Below are 8,561 nucleotides of genomic sequence, written 5' to 3'. Positions count from 1 at the left end.
GCAGCTGGAGCTGTGACAGTGCATCACAAGCGCCCAGCTCATGCACTGCCATGTCTGCGCGGGCACACGGCACAAGGCCCTGTTGCCGCACTTACTAGCCTCCTTCTCTGATGGGAACACACTGGCCAACAGCTGGGGCATTGACATCTGCTCTTCCACCAATGACCCCAGGTGCAAACCGCTGGACAGTCACACCCTCCAGCTGGCAAGTACTGCTGGCAGAACTCTGCCCAGAACTTCAAGGAGAGTGAGATGAATGCATCATGTCCGACGTGCACCAATGCTTACAGTGGGGTGCAGAAGAGCTGGATTCCCAAGGGGAAGCCACCTAGGGGTGACACCACCACCACAGTCATTAGTGACACGGGCACACTGGAGCTGGATGTGATGGGCGTGGAGCACAGCTTGGAAACTGTCAACCTTCGTGGCAAGACTGGCCCCTCAGATGAGGTCTTCAAGTGACCTCCACCAGGCTCCCCATGAGGCTGTCACACTTCCTTCCTGTCGCCCCTCACCTGCCATCTTGGTCACAGGTACTGCCTGTTCCTTCCAGGGCTTGTGGGGTTTGCTGCATGCTCCCAGCTCCTCGGCCTCCTGTCCCACCCCTGACCACAATCTGAGTGGGCTGGGAGAGGGTGGCAAATGGTGCGAGCTCTGCATGGCTCTCCCTCTCCCTCCCTTCATCTCCCTTTCCCTCCCTCTCTCTTTCTGCCCCCACCCCTGCCTCTCTCTCTCACACACAGGCACAGTGGGGGAACCCTTACTCCCCCTCTCCTAGCCCCTCACAACTGTTTCTCCACTCCATTCAACCAGCCAGGCAGGGAGGGGCTGGTCTGAGGACTGTCCTCTGCTCCACCTCAACCTGCAGCCCCTTGGACCTAGGGAGACCCCAGAATACCAGGACCCCTGACGGCACCTCCAGCCAGTGCTTCCAGGTTTCCCAAATGGCATTTCTGTTTCTCTCGCCTGTCCCTGCACCTGGGGCTGGTGTAGGCAAGGCTGGGGGGACTGCCCCTGTGAGAGTTGAGGACAGTTGAGGCTCAGAGAAATCCCAACACTGACCTGAGGGGACCAGGCAGTGGTGGGCTCAGTGCGCTTCTCTCCCCACCTTGTGTTCAGCCTCTCGCCCCTGTCAGTGCCCTGGAGCCTGAGGGGTCATGTGCTGAGTGAGGGGTAGGGAGAGGGACTCTGAAATAGGATGGGAGGTTTCCAGGGTTCACAGGTCATGTGCACGTGCCTATGTAGAAGATTTGCTTTAAAAACATATATTTTATTGATTATGCTATTAGTTGTCCCATTTGCCCCCATTTATTCCCCTCCGCCCTGCACACCTCCTTCCCCCCGCATTCCCCTGCTTTACTTGATGACCATGTGTTATACATATAAGGCCTTTGGCTTCTACATTTCCTACACTATTCTTAACCTCCCCCTGCCTATTTTCTACCTACCACTTATGCTACTTATTCTCTGTACCTTTTCCCCCTTTCTCCTCCCTCCCACTCCCCCACTGATAACCCTCCACGTTATCTCCATTTCTGTGATTCTGTTCCTGTTCTAGTTGTTTGCTTGGTTTCTTTCTGTTTTTCTTTTTAGTTTTGGTTGTTAATAATGTGAGTTTGTTGTCATTTTACTGTTCATAGTTTTGGTCTTCTTTTTCTTACATAAGTCGCTTTAACATTTCATATAATATGGGCTGGGTGATGATGAACTCCTTTAACTTGACCTTATCTGGGAAGCACTTTATCTGCCCTTCCATTCTAAATGATAGCTTTGCTGGATACAGTAATCTTGGATGTAGGTCCTTGCCTTTCATGACTTGGAATACTTCTTGCCAGCCCCTTCTGGCCTGTAAGGTCTCTTTGGAGAAAGCAGATGATAATCTTATGGGAACTCCTTTGTAGGTAACTGTGTCCCTTTCTCTTGCTGCTTTTAAGATTCTCTCCTCATCTTTCATCCTGGGTAATGTAATTATGATGTGCCTTGGTGTGCTCCTTCTTGGGTCCAATTTCTTTGGGACTCTGAGTTTCCTGGACTTCCTGGAAGTCTATTTCCTTTGCCAGATTGGGGAGGTTCTCCTTCATTATTTTTTCAAATAAGTTTTCAATTTCTTGTTCTTCCTCTTCTCCTTCTGGCACCCTTATGTTTTGAATGTTGGAATGTTTAAAGATGTCCTGGAGGTTCCTAAGCCTCTACTCATTTCTTTTTGAATTCTTGTTTCTTCATTCTGTCCTGGTTGAATGTTTCTTTCATCGTTTGGCTCCAAACAGTTGATTTGAGTCCTGGTTTCATTCCCGTCACTGTTGGTTCCCTGTAGATTTTTATTTGTTTCACATAATGCAACCTTCATTGTTGCCTGGGTCTTTTTTTATGCTGTTGAAGTACCTAGTGAGTTCCTGGAGCATCCTGATTACCAGTGTTTTGAACTGTGCATATGATAGGCTGGCTATGTCTTTGTTGCTTAGTTGTATTTTTTCTGGAGCTTTGAGCTGTTGTTTCATTTGGGCCATTTTTTTTTTTTTGTCTTGGCTCCACTGCTGTTTCGTAGTAAGGGGTGGAGCCTTAGGTGTTCACCAGGGTGGGGCAACCCATGTTGCTGCATGGTGGCGCTGTATGTGGGGGAGGGGTCTGAGAGGGAACAGTGTTGGTTACTCCACTCTCCGCTGGTTTTCAGTGACTTCCCCCGCTATCCACGAGCAAAGTGGTCCTTTCTGGTGCTGATTCCCAGGTGGGTGGGTTTGTGTACATTCTAGGACCCTGTGGGTCTCTGCAACGAACTTTCCTGTGAGTCTGGGAGTTTCTCCCACTGCTGCCTCAACACCCACAGGTGTTTTCACTGAGAGGCTTTGAGCCTTATTTCCCTGTGCTGGAACTCTGGGTTGTGTGGAGTTACTCGCTCCCTAGTTGTTCCTCCGGTTTATCTGCATGTGAATGTGGGACTGCTCAGTCTGCAAGCCGCTGCCTTGACACCCAGATCCTCCAGCCCCTGCCTTGCTGTGAGTCCACTCCACCCGGCTGCCATCTCCTCCCCTCCTACCGGTCAGATGAATGTTTGTTCTTTAACTCCTGGATTGTTGGATTTCCATACAGTTGATTTTCTGTCAGTTCTGATTGTTTTCTGTTTTTAAATTTGTTGTTGTCCTTCTTTGGGTTGTGCGAGGAGGCACAGTGTGTCTACCTATGCCTCTATCTTGGCTGGGAGTCCAGAAGTTTTGCTTTTAAACAAACGAGGATATGAGAGGCAAAAGGACCAGACTTGGAACGAAGGAGGCAGGCTGGCAGGCTGCTTCCCTTCCCTCCCTCCCCTCTCCCTACTATGAAAGGGCTCCCAACCCCTGGCCCCTGTACATATTAAAAAAAATTTTTTTTAGCTAATAGTAAAATATAAGGTTTCTTTTCTCTTTCAAAACAGTGGAACCGTGTCTGATGTTCCCTTTGGTCCCGGGGACCATGGAAGGCAGGATGGGGTCAGGGGTGGGGGCAGGCTGAGTGTGTGCCTGCGTGTGGAGTGTGGGTCCACATTTCTGAGGTGGGACCCAGGCCCAGCCACTTCTGGGACTCCGTTGGGTCTGGGCAGCCCCCCACAGGGCTCCGCTTGAAGGGTGTCCCTGGTGGTGGCCTGCTGGCAGAGCCCACCGCATGGGGACAGGACAGGGCCCACTCCATGTGAGCAGCTGTTCGCTGAATTTGCTCTCTAACCGTTGCTCTCTTTCTAGCCTCTCGCAGTGATAGTGGGTTTCAAATTTTTTTTTTGAGTTTCGCATGTGAACCAGAGGGTTCTTTTTATTTTCTTTACCTGCCATCCCCCATGCTGGATGTCATTGGAGCCTTTTCTGTCTCTAGCCCTTTTCCTCACCGCCTTACCCTTCCCCATGTCTCACAGCCCGTTGCTTCCAGAGGCAGGGCCAGTGGAGGGTAGGGACCCTTGGAATCTGACTTGGAAGCCAGCCCCCGACCCAGCAGCCCTGAGCATCCAGTGGGGAAGAGGTCCCTCCAGCATCTGCTTGTTGTGGCCGTGGAGGACTGCCCAGTGCGGCTGGGATCCTGGCACTTGTCTTTGTGACCCAAGTGTGTGTGAGTGCGGGGAGACAGGCAAGTAAATAGGGGTGTGGACACCCCCAGCTAAAGCACAATCACCTTAGTCTCATCTCCCCCTCTGCATCCTGGCCATGACACGCTACCCCAGCATCATCACAAAGCACAGTGTTCTGCTCATGTGGTGGGTCCCCAGGGCCACAGAAGGGCGGGCTGTGGCTCCAGTTAGCCCCCAAAAGAAAGCAGGGGTCCCCAGTTTCTCCACCTTCCAGGCCTCAGCTGGGGGCCAGCTCCTGGGAATGGTGTCCTCACCTTCCCCACACATTTTCAGGCCCCTGCCCAGCCCTTCCTTGTCTTGTCCTCAGAGAGGGCTTCTCCTTGTCCTTCCTGCACACCCTTGCTGCACTGGGTTGGGCATCAGGCCCCCTTGTTTCAGGGACCCCAGGAGGCACCCATGGCCCCTGTGTTGATCTAGAGGGTAGGGGAGAGGGACAGAGCAGGAGAAACTTCCTCACCAGGAGAGCCAAAGACGGGGTGCTGCCTGACCCATGGAGCCATGACTGTGCCCATCCACCCTACTCTGCCAGGGTGACCTGCCACTCCTCCTTCTTCCCCTGCCCTGCCTGCTCTGGCCTGCACGCCCATCCCACCCAGGGCGGCTGGGAAGAAGCAGAAATGGAGATCACAGACCAATCCAATAAAGACTGGGGTCCTTCCACCTCCCCTGACTGCCCCACCCTCCCCCATCTCCCATAGGATGGGCCACCTGCCTTGTCCTCCTGGACTGCCCACACCCACCCTCCTGTAAGGGACACTGCACTCTTAACTACTGTGAGGAGAGGAGCGCACAGGGAAACGTGAATGGGAGGACACCAGTGACATGGCTGAGAATAAACTAAATGCCTCTGTACAAAAATAACAATAAAACAAATAAAAAATATAAATGAAAGCACAAACAGAAATAGACACACAGATAGAGAACAGATGGATGGTGGCCAGAAGAGAGGGTGTCTGGGAGCCTGGGGGGAAAGTGAAGGGGATCCGAGAACACAGGGCAGTGACGAAACAGTCACGGGGACGGAGAGCACAGCACAGGGACGCGGTCAGCAGTCCTGCAGCAGCTGTGCACGTGGCCGCGTGTGTGCTGAAACCTCTGCACAGTGTGCGTGTGTCCTACCACGTGCTGTCCACCTGGGACTAACACAGAGTGGTATTGAATGTGAACTGTACTGACAGGGAAAGACCTACAGGGCTCAGCTCTACAGGGCTCACAGCAGTGCTTCGGGCGGGGCTTCCTGGTCTCTGTCTACAGTACTCTGCTCCTGAGGTCACAATGACGGAGGCAGTTACCTGACCCCCGGGTGGGGTGCAGCTCTCACTCTGCATACTGGCAGCGATGAGGAAAAAGCCCTGCAGTTTTCCCACTGTCCCCGCTCCCCTCTCTCCCACTCCCCCTTCCCCTGCCTCTTCCTCCACACCTGGCATCCGCCATGGCCATTGGAAGGCCCCCACTCCTCTTGCTCCCCAACCTAGCCAAACCAAGTTCCCATCTCTTAATCGTGGGGCCCCTCCTCACTTGAGAACCCCCAAGGGCTATGGTGTCCAAGTGATCTCTGAGGTCCCCAGCTACCCCTGCCCTGCCATTCCCTCTTCCCGTCTGGACCTCCACCCTGACCTCCTAAACTTTGTCCCTAATTTTCAATCTCCCTATGCTCCACTACCCCCTTCTCACCTTTCTCTGGCCTCAGGCCGCCCTTGCAGAAGGCGCACCAGAGCCTGCATCCCACCTGCGCAGCCTCCTCCTCCCACCATCTCCTCTCTCTGGGACCCACCTGGAAACTGTCCCCGGAACCAGGTGTCCCAGACAGTGGGGACACAGAACTCTCAGAGCTTTGTGAATCGGGCACCTGCTGGGCGCAGGGAGCACAATAGGCTGGGCAGCTGCTACAGGTAACCTGGTGGGCCCTCCAGTGCTCCAGGAAGCCCCCTTCTCCACAGTGAGTTCTCAGCCATCTCACTGTCTGGCTCCTGTCACCAGGTGGATGGCTCTTCTGGGGACTGGTCCACGGGCCAAAGAAAATGTAACAGGCTCCTGTGTGTCCACACATGGCTGCGCCAGCCTCTCCCAGAGGCCATTAGAAGAGGGTTGCTGGGCTTAGGGGACTCGGGGCAGCTTTCCCTGCAGCCCCTTCCCCTCCACATGACCAAGCACAGTCCCCTCCTTCAGAAACAGCGATTATACCCTGTGCCTGGCACATACCCCACTCCCCAAACCAGCCTCCCCAGGGGACCCTGGACCCTTTAGCAAAGCAAGGACTGCCTGGGTGGGTGGGGCATTGGCAGAGGGTAGAAACAGAGGCGAAGCCCTGCCTGAGGTACCAGGACCTGGAGGCTGGGGTAGGGCTGAGTCCCCTCTGGGGCAGAACGTCCTATTCACTGTGCCCCCAGGCACCCAGGGGCAGTGCAGGCTCTGCAGCTCTGGAGCTGGCCATCAGCTTCCCATCTGGTGAGGACCATGTTCTCCAAGACTTACTGCAGGCAGCACTAGCGGGTTGGGGAGAAAGCTGCAGGTGGAGGTGCACGCTGTCTGGAGGGGCCTCTCTGAGGCCTCCAAGCCCCCACACTCTTTTTCCCCTCCCTTCCCTACAGGCCCCAAGGCAACCAGAGCAACTCCCATTTCCCGCCCTTGTCAGAAGCAAGGACAGCTCAAACTGACCAGAAAAAAAGCAACTCACGTTTAAACTCTTCTGGCTTCCCATCTGGGACACACAGTTCGAGACTGGACAGCCGAAAATCGGCAGCACGTCCTTCTTGTAGGGTGAGTCCTGGGTTGCTGACTGAGTGAGGGGAGGGGGCCTCTGAAACTCATACACCACAATGTTGCCTGCCCCCTCCAAGGGCTGCATCCCAGGCTGGCTTTCCTGACCACAGCCTGGGGTGCTCAGGGTCTAAAATTATACTTTCCTTTGGCCCCTGTAGAAGTCTCGGTCTTAATAACCGCTCTCCTGTGGGTGAAGTCAGGTGCTGAAGACACACTCTGCAACGTGCACCCCGTTCTCCAGGGTCTGCAGGGTTTGCAGCGCTGGGGAGCCTGATCCCTCTGGCTGATGAACTGGAGTTTATAAATGATTATTAAGTGAATGCAGTCTGCCCAGAAATGCCAACCTTGACCTCTGAGCTCTAGTGTCAAGTGCAGGTGAAGAGTCAGACGGAAGAAGAGTTGAGGACCTTGCTCCACAAGACCCTCCATCAGCACATAGCCCCCGTTCTCTGCCCCTCCATGTGTTCCAGGAGCTATGTTCTACCCTAAGAGAAGCCCCTTCCCTTTTTAGCCTGTGAATTGCCAGGCACTGGCGTCTCAGACAGGACTGATGAAGGACAGAGCTGGGCAGTGTCCACCCAAGGAAGAGACTGGTACCCAGCTCCTTGGGGCCATGGACCACAGTCCTGTTCCCTACAGTTCCCCACTCTCCTGACCAGGTCAAAGGTGTGGCTAGGTCCTCAGAGCCCCTCAGCTCAGACCCTCAGACCCAACCCCAGGGCTGCAGGGCAATGGAGAGACTTGGGGAACAAGCTTTGGGAAGGGTTCATGGTTGGCTAGTCCCATCCTGCAGACTTGTCCTCTCAGCACAGGCATTTGACCCACAGGTGAGGAGGTGGGAGCCCTGTCCTAGCCTACTTTCCTTCCCAAGTGCTACTTGGGAGCAAGGTTCTAGGAACTTTTCAGAAAGACCAGGCCCTCTGACTGACAGTGAAAACTGTTTGCTGAGAACTTGAAGAGATGCAGCTGGAGTCCAGTTTCCCATAAACACACAATTGGTTTGGAGGCTTTATTTCTTCCCACCCAGAATGACGGCCTTCAATTTTCTGAGAGAAAGGAAGAAGAGCCAAGGTCATAGAGGTCATGGAGCACTTCTGGCGGCCCCAGTGCCATGGAGGGAAGATGGCAGCTGGGAGCACCCAGAGTCCCCTCGGAACCCTGGCCTGTCCTTGCCTGCTGATTCAAGTTCCAAAGAGTTTCCTGCTTTCCAGAGCTGGTAGAATGACGCCCAAAGAGTGCCAGCAATCCTCACAGACTCTGCCCCTCCTTCCTCTGTCTCAGCACCACTCAACCTTCCTGCGATTCTCCTTCAACTGAGACACCATCAGGAAACGGCAAAGAGTTTTTACAATGGTAGAAAGTATTGGTTAAAACCATTTCACAGAAACACAGGGCAAAACACTTGGGTATGCAAGGCTGGCTCAACCACTTCTGGGTCCTGTGATTACACATAGATAATTTTGATTGTTCTTGTGTATTTTGTAATGAATAAATGGCATTAAATGGTCTTTAGTAAAGCAAATTGATTCCATGTGAGCCCATCCTGGCAGCTGTAATTCCTCGAGTGGCCATTCAGAGGGCCCTCGCCTGAGGTGGTACATGATCCACCCGATTATCAGAGTAAGAATGACTAGCCACAGTTTAAAGAATTCACACATCTTGCATGTCTGACATGTTTGCTTTATTTGGTGGTTCCATCAGCATCTGT

At 53.6% G+C, this 8,561-nt stretch overlaps 1 long non-coding RNA gene across 1 annotated transcript; it reads left to right on the top strand.

Moving 5' to 3' along the window:
- Positions 1-258: 258 nt before the first annotated feature.
- Positions 259-8,561, top strand: LOC128779679 (uncharacterized). The gene is made up of 3 exons (XR_008425750.2): positions 259-533; positions 6,682-6,850; positions 7,012-8,561. It is a non-coding gene; the product is annotated as an uncharacterized lncRNA (long non-coding RNA).

This window comes from Desmodus rotundus, chromosome 12, assembly GCF_022682495.2.
Source record: "Desmodus rotundus isolate HL8 chromosome 12, HLdesRot8A.1, whole genome shotgun sequence".
NCBI lineage: Eukaryota > Metazoa > Chordata > Mammalia > Chiroptera > Phyllostomidae > Desmodus > Desmodus rotundus.
This window is presented reverse-complemented; position numbering and strand designations above follow the sequence as displayed.